Source organism: Molossus molossus, unplaced genomic scaffold (assembly GCF_014108415.1).
Source record: "Molossus molossus isolate mMolMol1 unplaced genomic scaffold, mMolMol1.p scaffold_m16_p_1, whole genome shotgun sequence".
Lineage (NCBI taxonomy): Eukaryota > Metazoa > Chordata > Mammalia > Chiroptera > Molossidae > Molossus > Molossus molossus.
Window position 1 is genome coordinate 18,634,074 of NW_023425344.1, and position 17,866 is coordinate 18,651,939.

General features: G+C 35.9%; 1 protein-coding gene across 2 annotated transcripts in view; it reads left to right on the forward strand.

Annotated features, from left to right (window-relative positions):
* STIM2 (stromal interaction molecule 2) overlaps positions 1 to 17,866 on the forward strand; it is a 164,576-nt gene that overhangs the window by 115,645 nt on the left and 31,065 nt on the right. The window lies entirely within an intron of this gene.

Consider the following 17,866-nt stretch of genomic DNA (forward strand, 5'->3'; position numbering starts at 1 on the left):
TTGAACATTTAAAAAAAATTAATTCAGCAAGTACTTTGTTCAAAAAGTACTACCACTATGTATAAGAATTGGTAATTGGGATTACATCTTATTACATCTTTCCATTTGTAACCCACATTTATTTTCTTCATGGATAAATGTGTTGGTCTATGGATTCAAAAGATATTAGGTTAATAAAAATAAATTTGAGCTAATACAGGTAAAACATCTTGTTAGAATAATTCTTTGTTACTAGATGGCACTGACATATAGGCATGTCACTAACCATTTTCAAATCCTCATAGAATAATTTCTTATGAAGAACTTGAATCAATTATTTTAAAGCAATGTCTTAAACTTTTTGGAAGGGATGGAGGTGGGCTAGTAAAAGGGGAAATGGGAGGGTGAATAATTAGAGGGGGAGGCCTAAGGACTTCCCTACTTTTTAAATTATGTATTTGTTGGTTTCTGAATTGTATATTGTAAGAATATAGAATTCTAACATCACTATTTTCCATGTTTTGACCAGTATCAAATATTTTGTGGCAGAATTTTAATGATAGTGCTACAGCTGTACTACAGTGTATAATAATAGGTTTCTGTGTACTAGCTGCACACCCACTGATCCAGAGCCTGTGACCTTAGCAAAGGTAAGCACATCCCAGATTGCAGTGCAAGATAGTTGAAGATTGATCTGCTTTGGCAATTGTCTAAGTTTCTCTTACCTGTTTTTAATGAGCATGCTCAATTGCATGAAACTGGCCATGACTTTAGACTGCATTCTCTTTTAGATGTGTAATTGGAAGCTTTTGAAAAAGGAAGGTTGAGTTTTAAGTTAGTAGATATATGTTCTAGGACTGTGTCTAAATTTTTTGAGTGATTTTCAGGAATGCCCAAAAAAGTAATCACTCCAGTTTTTAATGGAACCTGCACTATATTAAATACTGAAGGCTGAATTTATCACAAAACTAAACGCTTAATAAATTCCTGTGCATAATTGATTGTTCAACATGCTTTGTTGAGTGGCTTGAAATTACAGTATTCTGTGTCTTCTTTTTTTACTACAGAGCTTTATTTTGAAGTTTGAGTCATTTATATGTTTTAGTAAGTCTTTATTTCGCGGCAGAAGATAGAGACTCAGATTCCCTCAAATAATGAGAAATTTGTTGTAAGAATACGCTATCATCAGTTATTTGATTACTTGCTAGTGACTCACTTGCTTCAACATTCATTAAGTCATCAAAAATTTATTTAGTCCTTAAAGATAGGCATTATTCTGAGTTTTGGAGATAGAGCATTTAGCAAAATAGATTTGCTGCTCTCATGAAGTTAATACTCTTTCAGGAAGACAGTGAACAAATTTGCATATGTGTGTAGATATATACATACTCAGTTGTATATATCTGCTGGAACAGATAAGTGATATGATAAAAGTAAGCAGGGTAACACATAGTGACCAGGTAGGGCGAGCACTATTTAATGGAGTCAAGGAAGAACTCCCCGTAGAAATGATATTTTATTATAGATCTGAGTAATGAGAGTGAGCCATGGAGATATCAGGGTGAAGTATATTCCAGGTTTAAGGATCATCTAGGCTAAGATTCTAAGGCTAGCATGACTTTCAAGTACTTGGGGGACTGTAAGAAAGCCAGCATAGTTCTAAGGTCATAAGGGATTGGGGGAGGGGGCGTGAGGTGGGAATTGGTAGGAGACAAATGGGTCAGTGAGATATACAGGGGCTAGGCTAGATCTCATAGGATCTTACAGGCCTGTTAAAGAACTTAGGATTTATTGGAAGTATAATGTTAGTATATTGCAAGTCTAGCTTCATTTAGGAGTTTTGAGCAAAGTAGTGATGTATCTTTTGAAAAGATTATTGTAGATACTGTATGGATATTAGACTCTTGAGGAAGAGGGGCAAGAATAGAGATGGATGGCTTGTCGAGGCTCTTGTGGTGACCAGGTAAGAGGGAGGTAGCAGAGAGGTCTAATTTATGATATAGTTTAAAGGAATAGCTTATAGGATTTGCTTTGGGTTGGATTCAGGAAGTTGATGGGGGGGTGGGTGGACATAGGAATTAAGGAGGGTACCTAGGTTTTATGTACTTGTAGTATTAAAATGTCTTGAAAATGGAAGTAATAAGGTTAAAAGAAAAGGTCTGAATAGGCTCACTTGCGGGGGTCGGGGGCTGGGGACTCAATAATGAAAAAAGGTTGAGAAATACTGAGATCATGATGCAAAAAGGTGAAGGACTTAGTGCTGAGAGGTGAAGCAGAGGAGGAGCCAGAAAAGAAGGAAGAAGAAGTTAGATATGAGTGGAACCAGTTAGATATGTAGTGTCCTGAAAGCTTATGTAGGACCTATTTTAAGAAAGAGGGTACAGTCAGTGTCAACAGCTCAAGAAATTTAAATGAGTTGACGACAGAGACCTCCCAATTGGATGGGCAAAGTACAAGTTAAGGTTGTTGGCAAACGCCGTTGCACTGTAGTGGTGGAAGTGAGAGTCTGATCGAGGTGGACTAAAGAGGAAGTGAAGATAGTAAATATTGTTGACTTTCAAAAGAGAGAGGAGAAATGGAACTATGATACCTAAAGAAAGATTTGATGTGAAAGAAGATTTTATTTTCTAAAAGATGGAAGATTTGATAATGTGTTTATATATTAATGGAATGACCCAGTTGAGAAAATGTAACTATCTGAATTCAAGAGGCTGTATCTTATCTGGTTATCTGTTTCTCTTTCTCTCTTTCTTTCTGCATTTTTATTTATTTATTTTTTTACTGCATTTCCTAGAGACTAGCACTGTGGCTGCTTTAAGTTTTAGGCTTGTGTTTTCCCAAGATCATGACCAAAGAGAAATAAGGAGTCTTTCCTGCCTGCTGTAGTTAGAAAAATTCAGGAAGTAACTGGCTAAGGTTATGTGGCCATACGTAGACCTATCACTGTGACCTATGATTACTTCCTCCCCTGGCCTCCTCTCACTGGTGATCATGAGCCTTATCTTAGAAGACAGAGGAAGAAGAGGGTACATAGCAAACAAACAGCCATAACAACTTGATGAGCAAGAGAAACTAGACTATGAGAAGAGTAGCTAGAAGAAAAGCTTCAAAGGCTATTTTGGATCCAGGGGTGGGTTTGTGGGGTCTGGCAGCCTGGGTTACATGGTATAAAATATAGCTACTCCTTCAGAAAAAATATGTTATGTTCTTGACACTTGACAGTGGCAGTCAAAAACTTCTGGACTATAAATAGATTTTCTCATGGACTTCTTTTGGTCCCACTCTGAATTCTATGATAATTAAATATATCACTTTCTAAATATAGATGTCTTATTAAGTCCCATTTTGGTATTTTAATGAAATAAGCTAATGTAACTCTCAACACTGGAAACTATATCAGTAAATTTTGTTCCACCTCTCCTCTTTCCAAAATCTCCCTGGCTGTTACAGATTTTCACTGTGCATGACACTTTTACTTTGACAAGGTGAAACCCTGACTGCATTCACTTAGGATCATCAGACATCTACCTGTGTAAGAGGAACATAGGTATTTTTAAAAGCATCATTAGAGGAGCAGAAAATTGAATTTTAAGTAGCAGAAACTAGGTATTATTCATTCTCTGTTAGTTTGGAAATCTTGTGAATGAGATGTCCACCAAATACATGTAAATTCAGGGACTAGATGACTGTTAACACATGACCTGAATACCCACTAAAGGCAAATAGTATTCATCACACTTAAGTAATTTGTAAGAATACCAAAGACTCCTCCCAAGTACTGTTATACTTTACTGTATGTTTGAGAATGGGGAAGGTTTCTGCAGTGCTGTGTCTTCATACTGTCCTGGAATTCTTGTCATTTGAGTTACTCATAAATTTTTGCCAAGTGAGGCCCTCTCAATAGAGAAAAAGAACAAATATAAATTAGAGAACCAATAAGTATAACATTTATAAAGGAATTCAGAAAATTGTTTAGTAGGATGTGCCTTTATGAAATTACAAGTTTTATTGAATTATAAGATATAGGTAATATCGCCCTGGCCAGTTTGGCTCAGCGGTTAGAGCGTCGGCCTGCGGTCCGGAGAGACCCGGGTTCGGTTTCCGCTAAGGGCACGTACTTCGGTTGCAGTTTGTCCCCGGCCCTGGTTGGTCGTGCGGGTGGCAGCCACTCGATGTGTTCCTTCACGTCGATGTTTCTCACTCTCTCTCCCTTCCTCTCTCTCCCTCCCACTCTATCTGTACAAAAAATGGAAAAATATCCTTGGGTGAGGATAAAAAAAAAAAAAAAAGATATAGGTAATATCTTGCTATTACCAATTCTAGGAAAAGCAATGCTTTTATATGACCTAGGCTACCTTAAGAAATGGTAGTTTTATAGTTTACAGTGCTGTATTCTCTCTCTCTCTCTCTCTCTCTCTCTCTATATATATATATATATATATATATGAATGTGTGTGTGTATATATAATATGTATATATATACATATATATATAATAAAATATATGTATATTTTATGTTTTTAGTGATTTCAGAGAGGAAGGGAGAGGGAGAGAGAGAGAGACATGGATGATGAGAGAAACATTGATTGGCTGCCTCTTGCTCTCCTCCTACTGGGGATTGAGCCTGAAATCTGGGCATGTGCCCTTACCAGGAATCCAGCTGGGGACCTCCTGGTGCATAGGTTGATGCTCAACCCCTGAGCTTCATGGCTAGGCATATTTTCTATATTTTTAATGAAAATTTTGGATAGTATATTTTCAAAAATTAATTTGATGTTGTTATCAAAGTCTTCATTTTTCTTTACATTAATAGGAAACAAGGACCAGAATTTTCTGAAATACCAAAATGGTACAATATGTGATAGCATTTGAGTAGAATGAAGGCATGTATAGACTACAAATGGCTATAGTATGTGTCTTCTAGAATATAAGAATTTGTTTGTATTGAAAGTAAATTGGTTGGGCAGGACTTATAGATCACTTTTATTGTATTTAGTTTTTCAACACTTCCATTAAAATAAATAATCATTACTAGAAAATAAAGTATTTTGTTTGCATGGAAAACATGCATAAGAAGTGGAAATTTATAATTTAAGAACTCTGAATTTAATTATTTGGTAATAACTTGTTGGTTTGCCTCCAACACTGTTTTACCAAAGTAAGCAGAATTACTTTTTTTCTCATTGGCACAATGGGGCCTGAAAAACAAAAAAAAACGTTGAAACAGGAACGCACTTTTGGATCTGGGGAATAAGTCACTTGTAAGAGAACAAAGAAATACAGAGGAATATAATTTGAAATTACCAAATAGACAATTAGAAACCGAAACAAATATGAAATAGATTATTTCAACTCCAGCCCATACAAGTAGAGAAACAATAAAGTTAAAATATTTTAGTATTTTGAAACAGTATACTCACCACATTTCTAAAAAAGACTACTAAAATTTTAGATTATTCCTGAATGCAGCCAAAGTCAAGAGAATAATTGGGTTTCTTTTAAAGTCTTGTTTTCAAAAGGTATCATAAATACTTGTATAGTAGTTTATCAGTTCTTTACTAGATCCTAAATCCATACTAGAAGCTTTCCAACATTGTGAATTTAATATTACATTTTTTTCAGCCTTGTACTATGTGAGTATTGAGCAAGTAAACTTCTCATGGGTTCTGAGACTTCATAATTGCTGAGGCCTCTTGTCTTTTAGACAAGAGTGGAGCTTGACTGTCTGAATTCAAGTCTCTACATAACTCTTAACTAGATTTGTGACCCTGAGCAAGAACCTTTATCTCTCTGTCCTTAACTCCCCGTCTATAAAATGTAGCTAATAATAGTACCCACCTTAGAGCATTGTAGTAAGAACTAAATGTGTTAATGAACATAGAATTTCGAACAATACTTGATAGCTAGAAAGGGCCTATTGTTTGCTATTTTTTTTCTACTGTTGAAAGATTACTTTACCTTTATGAAGAAAACCACAAGCTACAAAACAATAGAGATGTTAGTAATTATTATAACTATTTACCTATACAATTAGAAAGAATTACAAGGTTTTTTTTTAATTTTAATTTTTTAATTTGAAATTTAGTGAAAAGTTGTAAGACCAGAACAAATTACTCTTATACATACTTTGTCCAGAGACCCTCATTCCAATTTTGCCATTTACCCTAATAATGACCTTTATAGCCAAAGGATCCAGGAGTATGCACTGTACCCAGTTGTCTGGCTCTATAGTCTTTTTTAATCCAGAACAATTTCTTAGTATTTCTGAGACTGACATGTCTTTGGTCACTAATTTCCAAAAGCATCATTTTGTAGGTTGTAACTAAATTAGAATTTGTTTGATGTTTTCATGTGATTAGATCCAGGTCATGCATTTTGGGTTGGACTGGTGCAGAAATTATTCTTTTCATTACATTCTTTTGAACAGCACATGGTGTCAATTTGTCCTATTACTGGTGGTGTTACCTTTGATCACTTGATTACAAAATACTATCTGCTACATTTCTGTATCTATAAGGATACTTTAACTCCATCTTTGTAATTAATAATTTTGTGTGTGTGTAGAGAAACTTGGAGACTTTGTAAACTCATATTTCCTCATATCATTTTACCCACTAGTTTTAACGTCCATTGATATTTCTTGCTTGAATTATTACTGTAATGGTTTCCAGATTGCAGTTTTTCAAATTCCATCATCCTCTGTTAATTTGCATTCTACTGTAAAGAAGAGATTTAAACAGAGTGTATTATCAACACCTTGTCCTGTTAAGATAAGGGGCGGGAGAATAACAGACATATCTTGAAAATGGAAATTGGTGAAATAGTGCATCTCAAATCTTATCATTGTTCTAAAGATTGATCTTCTGCATTTATTTACATCATTGTGGGCTCCTGGATTTCTATTTTCCTACTTTATTTAGTGGTTTATAACTTGTTATTATTTTGAGGCTTAAATTATCCCAAATTTGGCTGGCGAGAAGTCTTTCAAGCTAGCTTCTGTATTCTTTTATATGTATGTCTCCATCCTTTTTTTTTTTTTTTTTTTTTTTTTTAGCTCTTCTTTAACTTTCTAGCACAAAAGGATATTCCAGACTCATTTTGTCATTTCTCAGCCCCAGCCTTGGAAACAACCATTTCTCCAAGGATTCCTGGTTACTTTTAGTTGAGATGGTACTTAGAAACCAGTATTTGTGTACTAGGTGTGCTCATTGCTACTGAGGTGTTTTTGTCTCAGGCTCTTAGTGGACAGAGTTAAGAAACACAGACTCCTATATTTATTTCTCTCTCTATATTAAAAGTTACGAGTTCACAGTGATACCAACACTCCTGGGTTAATTCCAGTTTAATCTCTTTCTCTATTTCTAACTCCTTTCACTGACTGAAAAACCTAGCTCTGTTATCTTCAATATATTTTCTTATTTGCTCAGTCTCCTGACCGTATTGTGCTGTAACTTTATTCAGGAGATCGCCTTGTATGGACCTCTGCCTTCAGAGAGTCACCACCTCAGGGTCACCATTATGTGGATTCTGGCAGTTGTTGGGCAATTGAAAGGTTTTGAAATGAATATGAAAATTGGAAAAAACTTTGGAAAGTCTGAGTGAACACTATGTAGTGTCATTGTGTTAGTGAGTCAATTTTTATGAAATAATTTTTATTGCATCAATTTTTATGAAATAATTTTTATTGCTGAAGCACATTATTTACATTTTTCCTTCCTCATATAACTCTAGTTATTGTCAGAAGTCCTCTGTGAATAGGGAGGCTATTTAATATTTTACTGTTTTAGCCATTGTCTCAGTACTCACAAAACAAGTGAAGTTTTCCTGAAAGCCTTTTTGGCATTAATAATGATTAGTTAAAGCTCTCCTATATATAGGAAGTGAAGCCTAAGTTGAAAGTGCTATATACCAAGTAAATGCAGCTAATAGTATTTGTGAACTGTTAGATTTTAAACATGAATTGCACTAGAAAAAGTTGCAGATCAAACAGAAATTTTCAGAGTAAAATTACCTTGATAAAACTAGTATTAACAAGTTTGAAATGTAATGTCTCTTCTTACCTGGAGATTCTGTGACAGCAAGGTGTGAAAGCTCAATTTTTAACTGGCCTTTCATACCCTTTAGAAAATATTTAGTAACTGGGCTTTGTGTTCATTTTTTGTTGAACTCTCTTTGAAGTCAATACTTTTATTTATTTATTTATTTTTTACCTTGAGCTTTCTGCTAGTCTGGCAATGATTCTTTGACTCTGATGTTTCACGTTTATTTCGCTCACTGCCTGGTAGTAATTACCACGCACTCAGTAAGCATCTGCTAAATGAATGACCCCCAAGTTACTTGTACAGAAGATCTTTTGAAGAAACTTTCAAATTCCAAGAGGAGAAAAAATGAGCAATTTTTATAATTTAAAAGCAGAAAATTAAACATTTGTAAAGATATAATTTAGAAGTAGAATTTTTGTTAAACATATTCTTTGAAAAACAGCATTCTTTCCATTTTGTGAAGCTTATTCGTACTTTTGAAAAAATTTTATTTATCTAGAAATGACACTAAAAAGGGTGAATAAAGGTGGCATTTTTCTAGTAGCCTTGGTTAATAGAATCATTTCGTCATCCATTCCCTCATCGAATAAGTGTTAATTGAGTTCCTAAGATGTAGGTGCCATTTCATATTTGTTTAGTGCCTGCTATATTTTTTGCTTGTATAACATGTAGGGAATATAGAAATGAATAATAAGTATTATGTGCCCTTAAAAAACTTACCTTTATTTGATGTGAAATGTTCTTTTTATCCTCAGTTCAGTGTTTTGTTTATTTTAAAGAAGAAAACAGCTGACGGACAAATATAAAATGAAAAATGAATACCAGAGATTCAGCTACTCTGTGCATAAGGGGATATCTTCAATGACAGCGTAACGAGATAGTTAGGAAAACTAAATGTTTAATCCAGTTTTCCTATGGCCATTGAGTCCACTGGTTTTGTTGAATCATTTATAAAGAAAGAGTATTCCTTAGATTTCCTTAATTACAAAAATGTCTGATTCTATATTTATTTTATTATGATTATAAATTTACATTTGTAGAGCGCTTTTTACCATTTCTGAGTCATTTCCAAATACGTTTTGTTAGTTAATCTTTAGAACAGTCGTATAGTTTTGAGACTCATTGTTTCTCCAATTTCCTTTTTTAAGATATGTCGTTATCTCTCACCATCTTTATGAAACTAGGTGTTGATAGTACACTCTGTTTAATGATAATGAAATTTCAGTTTACAACAGAAAAAGTAGTAATGCCTTCCCTTAGTGACCATTGTACCAGTGTTGGGAGAATACCCTGATAATTTTTAAGTTCTGAATGTTCAGACATTTACCAACATTTGCCCGGTCTGCTTAAACATTTCATGTAATTCTTGCATGGTAAAAGGTAAGGAGCTCATGAAAGAAAGTGTGTATTTCCCTTTGGTACAACTACTGATGTCTGGGCTTCCCGGATTCAGACTGTGGCTTTTAGGTGTCCAAATATAGCATGTTGAAGGAATTCAGTCCATGTTGCAGAGACATGCTCCACTGACCAAGCGTGCAAACGAGGCACTCGCATTCTGGCAGTTCTGAAGATACGCCTGTCTTGACTGTGCTGAGCAGCTGATCGGGCAGGTCTCACTCAGACGTGGCACCACACGTCTATAAACTGAGCTAAGATGACATGTGGAAGGCTTTCAACTTTTTCCTCTTTTATATTTTAAAAAGTAGTTTTTATGTTTACATTACATTTAGTGAAAGTTGCTTTTTTTCAAAGTCCTGCTATATTGAACCTTAGCTTACGTTTATCATTTCTCTGTGATAAGTATGTCTGTCACTGTAGAGAGAACTTCTGATGCTTTTACATGACTTGAAATTGTCAGTTGAAATTGGATTTAGAAAAGTGGTGCATACTGTTGTGCACCCATATTTCAGTAGTGTGTATTTAACTCGACTGTATTTAACTGTACAGTACTGTATTATGATATCAGAAGTTGATTTCTCTAAACTATATTAGTTATGCCAGTGGCTTTCTTAACAGTAAGAACATCACAAATGGTTGTTGTTTTTTATCATAGATTTAGGATTATAGCAATTTTTTAAAACCAATAGGCTACCTATTAAGAAATAAATGAAATGCTGAATAAGTGTAGTGGTATATCTATTATATCCAAGGTCTGACATGGCTGATGGTGAGTTTGGCTGTATTTGGAAATTTTCTCAGCATACTGGGGAAGGACAGGAGGAAGAGCTTAATGGTCGAGTTGGGGCTTTGAAGTCAACGTCATTTTTAAATCCTGTCTCCACTACTTGGTGTATGAATTCAGACAAATTAATCAGAAAGCTCTCTGAGCCTGAGCTTTCTGATCTGTAAACCAAGATTATACTACTATTCTAAAACCTCCTTCATAGGGTTGTTGAAAGAATTTTATGAGATAATTCATGAAAAGCATTTTACACAGTTACTGGAAATTGTCAGGTACTCACAAAATATTAGCTACTGCTCTGTTAACATATTTCTTCATGCACACTAATACTTTATAATTAGAAATTATGTTTTTTCCCACAGTATGGAAATGATTTCACAAATCATCTTTGAAGGTTTTTAGGACAGCATGTACTTATATTAAATATAACAGATGAAAACTTATATGGTCGTACTTCACTAAGCTGTTTTGTATTTTTAGGCCTGTAACTTAATACAGGTATATGGCTAAGTGCACTGGGTACATTGGTTTTATAAGATTGCCTTTTATGGATGAAAGGAACAAGTAAATATGAATATCTTTATCTTTTGACGTTTATCTTGTACACTGATTTGTGTATATCAACTTTTGCTTAATGCAGGGATGGACTGGAAGCACCCACAAATTCTTATCTTAACCTACTGTCAAACACAGCTATAAACTGGCACCTTCCAACTTCCATATGTTGTATAGGTCCCAGTAGTCCTGTTTGGGAGTCAAGGGTTTTCCAGTTCTGCTTTGAAATGAGATATCATGAAAGCACTATTGTTTGTCTTTCACACAACTATGGGAAAGCAAATAGACAATTAAATACAAAACAAAACAAAACAGCTTTTTATCTGTGTGGAAGAAAAAAGTCAGTTATACATTCAGCTAATACTTGAGTGGCAACTCTATGCTGGGCTGCATTGTGCCTGTTATGGAAGTTTACAATATATAATATAGTAGAAACATTAAGATATAATGAAGCAGGTAGTTACAAAATAAGGCAGCACATATGATATGCCATTTGGTAGAAGTAATAAGTACTATAGAAATTAATGGGAGGGAGAGATAACTTTCTTCTACTTATAACCTAGTTTACCTGTGTATGACTCATGTCACATGAGTCATAACCTGTGTATGAATCGTGTGTTTTTTAGAAGGCTGCTTCAGCTGAGTGCTCATGGGAATGCTAGTTTCCATATCTCACTGTTGCTGGCTATTTCTGGTCCTTAACTATCTCTTCATTTTCCCCATTTCTTCGGATCCTACTGCTGTCTAAAAGCATTCTCCCCTTAGGCCAAGGTATCATTTTTTAATCGTTTTTAAACATACAAAATAATTATATGGTAGTGGTACTGGCAGTAGCATGTAGGAAGGAGAACAGAGGGAAACAGTTTTGGTGCAGAATCAGGAACATCATTTGCTATTGGTAGAAATAGCCCCATTGACAGCAACAAGGGAGAAGATAATGAAAAGGACATGCCTCATCTTGCCACTGTTCCTGTGAAAATCCATAAATGTGTTCCCCCACCCAAACATCCTATATCCTCTCACTCCTTCATCTCCTGGAGATTTGGTTCTGTTCACCATCCTGTTCCCACTCTCTCCTGCCCACCACCAACTCCTTTGACCCTGAGCCCTACCCTAGCTCTGAATCCCCTGGCTGTTTGAAATCTTGCCCTTCAGTCTGTTAGAGCCCCTTCTTTAAGTAATAGGAGTCACCCCCATGATGAGGAACTGGCATAGCTCCATTGAGCTATTGTGTTACCACCTCCAGGCCTTCAGCAGGCCATGGTGTGGACTTGACGTGTCTAGTGGGATCCTGAATCCATTGATGCAGTTACCTATTATGGATTGCTCATATGGAATGTTTGACTCTTGTATGATTATTAGTACTATATGTCTGAAAGATTTGTTTCTAGGAGAAAATGTGTTTCAAGTTATGGAATTAAATAGTGAGTTATTGTTCCAAAACAAGAGCCACCTGTATTGGCAGTGAACTTGGAATCAGAAGATTAGAGTTTAAATTCTAGCTGTCCCAGTTGCTAGATAAGTGTGATCATGTATAGACTGTAGAAGTAACAACTACCTCTCAAATGTGGTTGGTGGGGGATTAAATGAAAATATATGTGAAAGTATGTAATAAAAATATAAAATCCTATATCAAATGAATGTGGCATTATGGTGTTAATAATCACTGTTTGGTAGAAGAACACATTTGTGCCCTCTAGGAACTCTTCTTCCAGGAGGTTAGACAGGTGTGGACAATTACATTAGATTATGTAAAATCCTATGGTAGATATATGTATAGGTGATCAGGGAACACAAAGAAGAAAAACTACAATCTGGAAATGGGTGGATAGGGAAAACTTTGTGAAGGAAGGAGTTCCTGGTCTGAATCTTAAAGTCTAAGGAAGAACAAGCCTGGTAAAAAGGGAAGAGCATTCCCTGTTGAAGGAGTGGCATGAAGAAATATGGTACATTCAGGAAGCCGAAATTTATGTCTGCAAGTATGACTGGAACATAAACTGGCTACTTATAGTGCACAGTGGTTAACAACTCTACAAACAGACTTGGTGTGAAATCTGGTTGGGTCATTTACTAATCAGTTGTAGCTAATTAATGATTACACCTTCATAAGCTTTAGGATCAATATGATGATAAAAGTACTTCAAAGGGTTGCATTATTTGAAATAATGTTTACAAATATCCTGTTGTTTAATAAACACTTTATAAATGTTAGCAGCAGTTTTTACTGATGTCCTGAGAGTTCTTAGAGTTACTTTTCCCCTCTCAGTAGTCTATAACCTACTGTTCTAGAGTAACAGCTTAGCAATATTTTATTTTATTAAAAAGAAATTTTTTTTCTTTACTAATTTTAGAGAGAGAGGAAGGGAGAGGGAGAGAGACAGAAACATTGATGAGAGAGAACATTGATTGGCCACCTCCTACATGTCCCTCACTGGGGATTGTGCCCACAACCTGGGCATGTGCCTTGATTGGGAATCGAACCGGTGACCTCTTGGTGCATGGGTCAACGCTCAACCACTGAGCAATAGCAGCTGAGCAGCTTGGCAATATTTTATTTATTTATTTATTTGAATTTTTTTTTTAATTTTATTTTTGTTACTGATGTTTCTCCTTTTTTACCCCATTGAAACCCTCCTCCCCATCCCCCCCACCCTGTCCCCGGCTTTGTTGTCCATGTCCATTGGTTATGCATACATGCATATAAGTTCTGTGGTTTATCTCTTCCCACCCGCACCTCCCCCTCTTCTGAGGGTTGTCAGTCTGTACCCTACTTCCATGTTTCTGGCTCTACCGTATTCCTCTTACTGTTATGTTCATTATATTCCGTATATAAGTGAGATCATTTGTCTTTTTCTGCTTGGCTTGTTTCACTTAGGATAATACTTTCCAGGTCTCTCCATGTCGTCTCAAAGGATAAGAGATCTTTCTTTCTTACAGCTGCATAGTACTCCATTGTGTATATGTACCACTGCTTTTTTATCCATTCGTCTACTGATGGACACTTGGGCTATTTCCAGATCTTAGCTATTGTAAATAGTGCTGCTATGAACATGGGGGTACATATATTCTTCCTGATTGGTGTTTCAGGCTTCTTAGGGTATATTCCTAGAAGCGGGATCACTGGGTCAAATGGAAGTTCAATTTTTAATTTTTTGAGGTAACACCATAATGTTTTCCATAGTGGCTGCACCAGTCTGCATTCCCACCAGCAGTGTACTAGAATCCTCTTTTCTCCACACCCTTGTCAGCACTTGTTGTTTGATGATTTGTTGATGTCAGCCATTCTGAGAGGTGTGAGGTGATACCTCCTTGTTGTTTTAATTTGCATGTCTGTGATGATTAGTGATGTTGAGCATTTCTTCATATGTCTCTTGGCCATTTGTATGTCCTGTTTGGAGAGGTGTCTATTCAGCTCCTCTGCCCATTTTTTAATTGGGTTATTTGTCTTCCTTTTGTTGAGTTGTATGAGTACTCTCTATATTTTGGAAATTAACCCCTTATCTGATATATCATTGGCAATGATGTTCTCCCATACAGTGGGTTGCCTTTCCATTTTGATGACTGTTTCTTTTGCTGTGAAGAAGCTTTTGAGTTTGATGTAATCTCGTGTGTTCATTTTTTCCTTTGTTTCTGTTTTGGCAATATTTTAAATGCCAACTCTTGTTTGTTATAATGGAATCATACAAACAATCTGAATGAATTTTAAAGAATTTTCATTATTATGTGTGTTAAGAAACTGAGTCATAGTTAAATAACCTGGCTATGATGTCACAGTGAGTCATAGGCACAGCTGGAACTAGACTCAGGTGTCTTTCCAGAGTTCTTTCTGTTGGTCTTGGAATAAATTGCCCCAAATCACTCAGAGACACCAACGTATAGCATTGGTATAATTTATTGCAGAAACAATATGTTAAAAGAGTGGAAATTGACATTTCTGTAGCTTTGCAGATAGAAAAATATGTTTTGTAAAAGAATACCGTATCTTTCTCTACCCTCTGATGGAAGTGCTGTTTAGCAACAGCACATGTGAAAGGGCAATGAGAGGCAGGTATAACTGGGTAATTCCTAAATGAGTAACTCCTTTGCTGTCAAGAATTGCTTATATAGACACATTTTTATTTCTTTTTTTTTTTTTTTTTATCCTCACCCGAGGACACTTTTCCATTTTTTGTACAGATAGAGTGGGAGGGAGAGAGAGGAAGAGAGAGAGAGAGGGAAACATCGATGTGAAAGGGACACATCGAGTGACTGCCACCCGCACGACCAACCAGGGCCGGGGACAAACTGCAACCGAGGCACATGCCCCTAGCGGGAACCGAACCCGGGTCTCTCCGGACCGCAGGCGGACGCTCTAACCGCTGAGCCAAACCGGCCAGGGCATAGACACATTTTTATTTCTGTATATTAGGGTCTCTTCACTAAAATGTGAAAATAGATTTTCATAATATGCGTCACTTATACATGTTCTACTTCATTTATTCAAGGGGATCCAGTAAATAATTTGTGGAACAGTGTCTGTGTATCAAGTGCTAGGAATAGAATGGTAAACGAGAGGCTCATGCTTTAGTGGATTAAACAGATGTTGAAGTAATAATCATACAAGTGAATATTATTAGTTACATGTACATGAAAAGCACAGAGTGATTTATGATCATATAGCAATGTTTGGGAAGGCTCTCCTGAAAGTTTTAATTAAGATATGAAGACAGTATGCCTGGCTGGTGTGCCTCAGTGGTTGAACATCGACCCACTCACCAACAAGTCACCGGTTCGATTCCTGGTCCTGGCACATGCCCAGGTTGTGGTTCCAGTTTCCAGTGGGGGGCATGCAAGAGGCGGCCACTTGATGTTTCTAGCTCTCCCTCTCCTTTCCTCTCTAAAATCAATAAAGAAAAAAACTTTTTTTTAAGATATGAAGACAATAAATTAATAGGTGACTATGAGTCACAGGGATGAAGAAAAGGGTCCCATACTAATGAAACAGCATGTGCTAAGGCCCTGAGGAAGAACATAGATTGATGTGTCCTAAGAATTGAAAGACAACTAGTATATTTGGAGCAGAAAAGGCTAAGACAGAATGTGAGTCCTGGGCATGAAAAGAGAAGTGAAGGTATTTACTAGGCATCACCAAAGAAACCAAGCAGCACAAGGACTGAACCTCCCCCAGAAGTAAACTCTGTGCTCTATATTAGAAATTTGTTTTTTTTAAAGGTTTATTGTAAAAAAAAAAAAAAAAAATTTTACTTAGAACCACTATAATATTCAGTTTACTAGGCAGAGTAATGCTAGATTTGGGCACTTTTAACTATTATTTTTTTATTTGATTTTTCTGTCTTTCTATCCTGGCTCTTTGTAACTGAGGGAATTTTGATGTCCTGGTGTGTTTAGGTTAGGGATTTTTGCTGTTGATTAATTGAACAGCCTAGAAATGACAGAGAGAATCATATCCCATTTTCTTGGCTGAGGTTTTTGTGTGGGTGTGTGAGGTGCAGCTGCACTGTTGAATTTTTGGCAATCAAAACAGCAATTCTTGATGCAGTTCATTTTGAACAGGAAGAAATGTTAAGCGTAAGAAGGCTACTTTGAATGTATTAAATTTGGTGGAAGGTACTCAGGGCCTGAATCTTTGGCTGATATTCTAAGTTATTTGACTAAACTGATATAGTAGCCTCAGGCACATGTCCAAGATATGGCAGGAACACATGAAGGAGAGAACATAAAAAGAAAAAAAATATTCAAAGCTTTGTCACAGTATAAAATTACTACCATATGTAATTTTTAAATGCATTTTTTGTTAATTTTTATTAGTGATTTATTTAAATTTTTTTCCTAAATAATGAAAAACGTTACACAGATGGATTCCTAGATCTGCTTTTACTGCTCACTTGTTTTCTTCACTTTCCTGTGACTTTTTCTGTGGTATGTAAACACTTTGTTTTCCATAATCTTCCAATTAAATGCAGATAATATGGAGCTCTTCATTTTCCATGCATATTTGCATCCTTTCCTTTGGATAAACTATCATTGTTCTTCATATTCTTCAAACAAATGTCTGAGTTGCTTCCCATGTTTAACTGCCTGTTTATATCTCTACTGTTAATTAATATTATTGCTCTCAGAGTAGCTTAGAGTCAGATCCTGCAGTCAGTCGGCCTGGGTTCAAATTTAGTCTCGCTACTATTATGTTCCTACTAACTTCTTAGTTTCTCATCTCCAGAATGGAGATAATCATATTAGTGCCTCATAAGTTCTTCATCGTCGTCGTCTTTATTTTTTAAGGCTACAGGAAAAAGTGCATAAAGGAAGCTTTATTCAAAATCATTGTTCAGGAGAAGAGATGTTGACTATCATTTTCTTCATGATTTAGGGTCAGTCTCTTAGAATCCGTGAATAGCTATCATTCTTCTAGGAGTTCTCATTCAGTCTCATCTGTATGCTGATGACTCTCAATTTATATCTCCATTCCTAACCTCACTCTTCCCTAAGCTTCAGACTTGTATATCTGACTGCTACTGTTTGTTTAGACTTAAGTATCTAATACGTACTTTAAACATAACATGTCTAAAAACAGAACTTTGATCTCTGCCACCTGCTGCTACTCGCCTCTCCAGTCTGTTTCCACCATTCTTTTCTATCTCAGTTAATGGCACCACCCTGTACTTGTTTTTTGGCTTTCCTCTAGCTATCAACCCCCATCCATTTTATTAGCACAAAGCAGCATTGTCCCAGGATATGTCTTGAATCTGATCACATCACCATATTCTCTACTAGCACCACAGTCCAAGGACCAAAGCAATAACCTATTTTTCTTGGACAGATATATAAGGAATGGTCTCCTTATTTCTCTTATTTTTAGTCTTGTCTCCTAAAATCCATTCTCCCCATTTTGAGGACTGATATTTTAAAAACAGATTATTTTACCCTTATCATCTTCTTACTGAAATTGGAAAAATGTCTAGAACTTTTGAAAATCCTCTATGATCTAGACTCTCTTAACTGCTTTCTTTCCATCTCTCAACCACAGCTAGTTCATTCCTATCTTAAGGCCTTAACATTAGCTTTCCCTTCTGTTTGAGATATTTTTCACTCAGATCATCACAATGTCGGC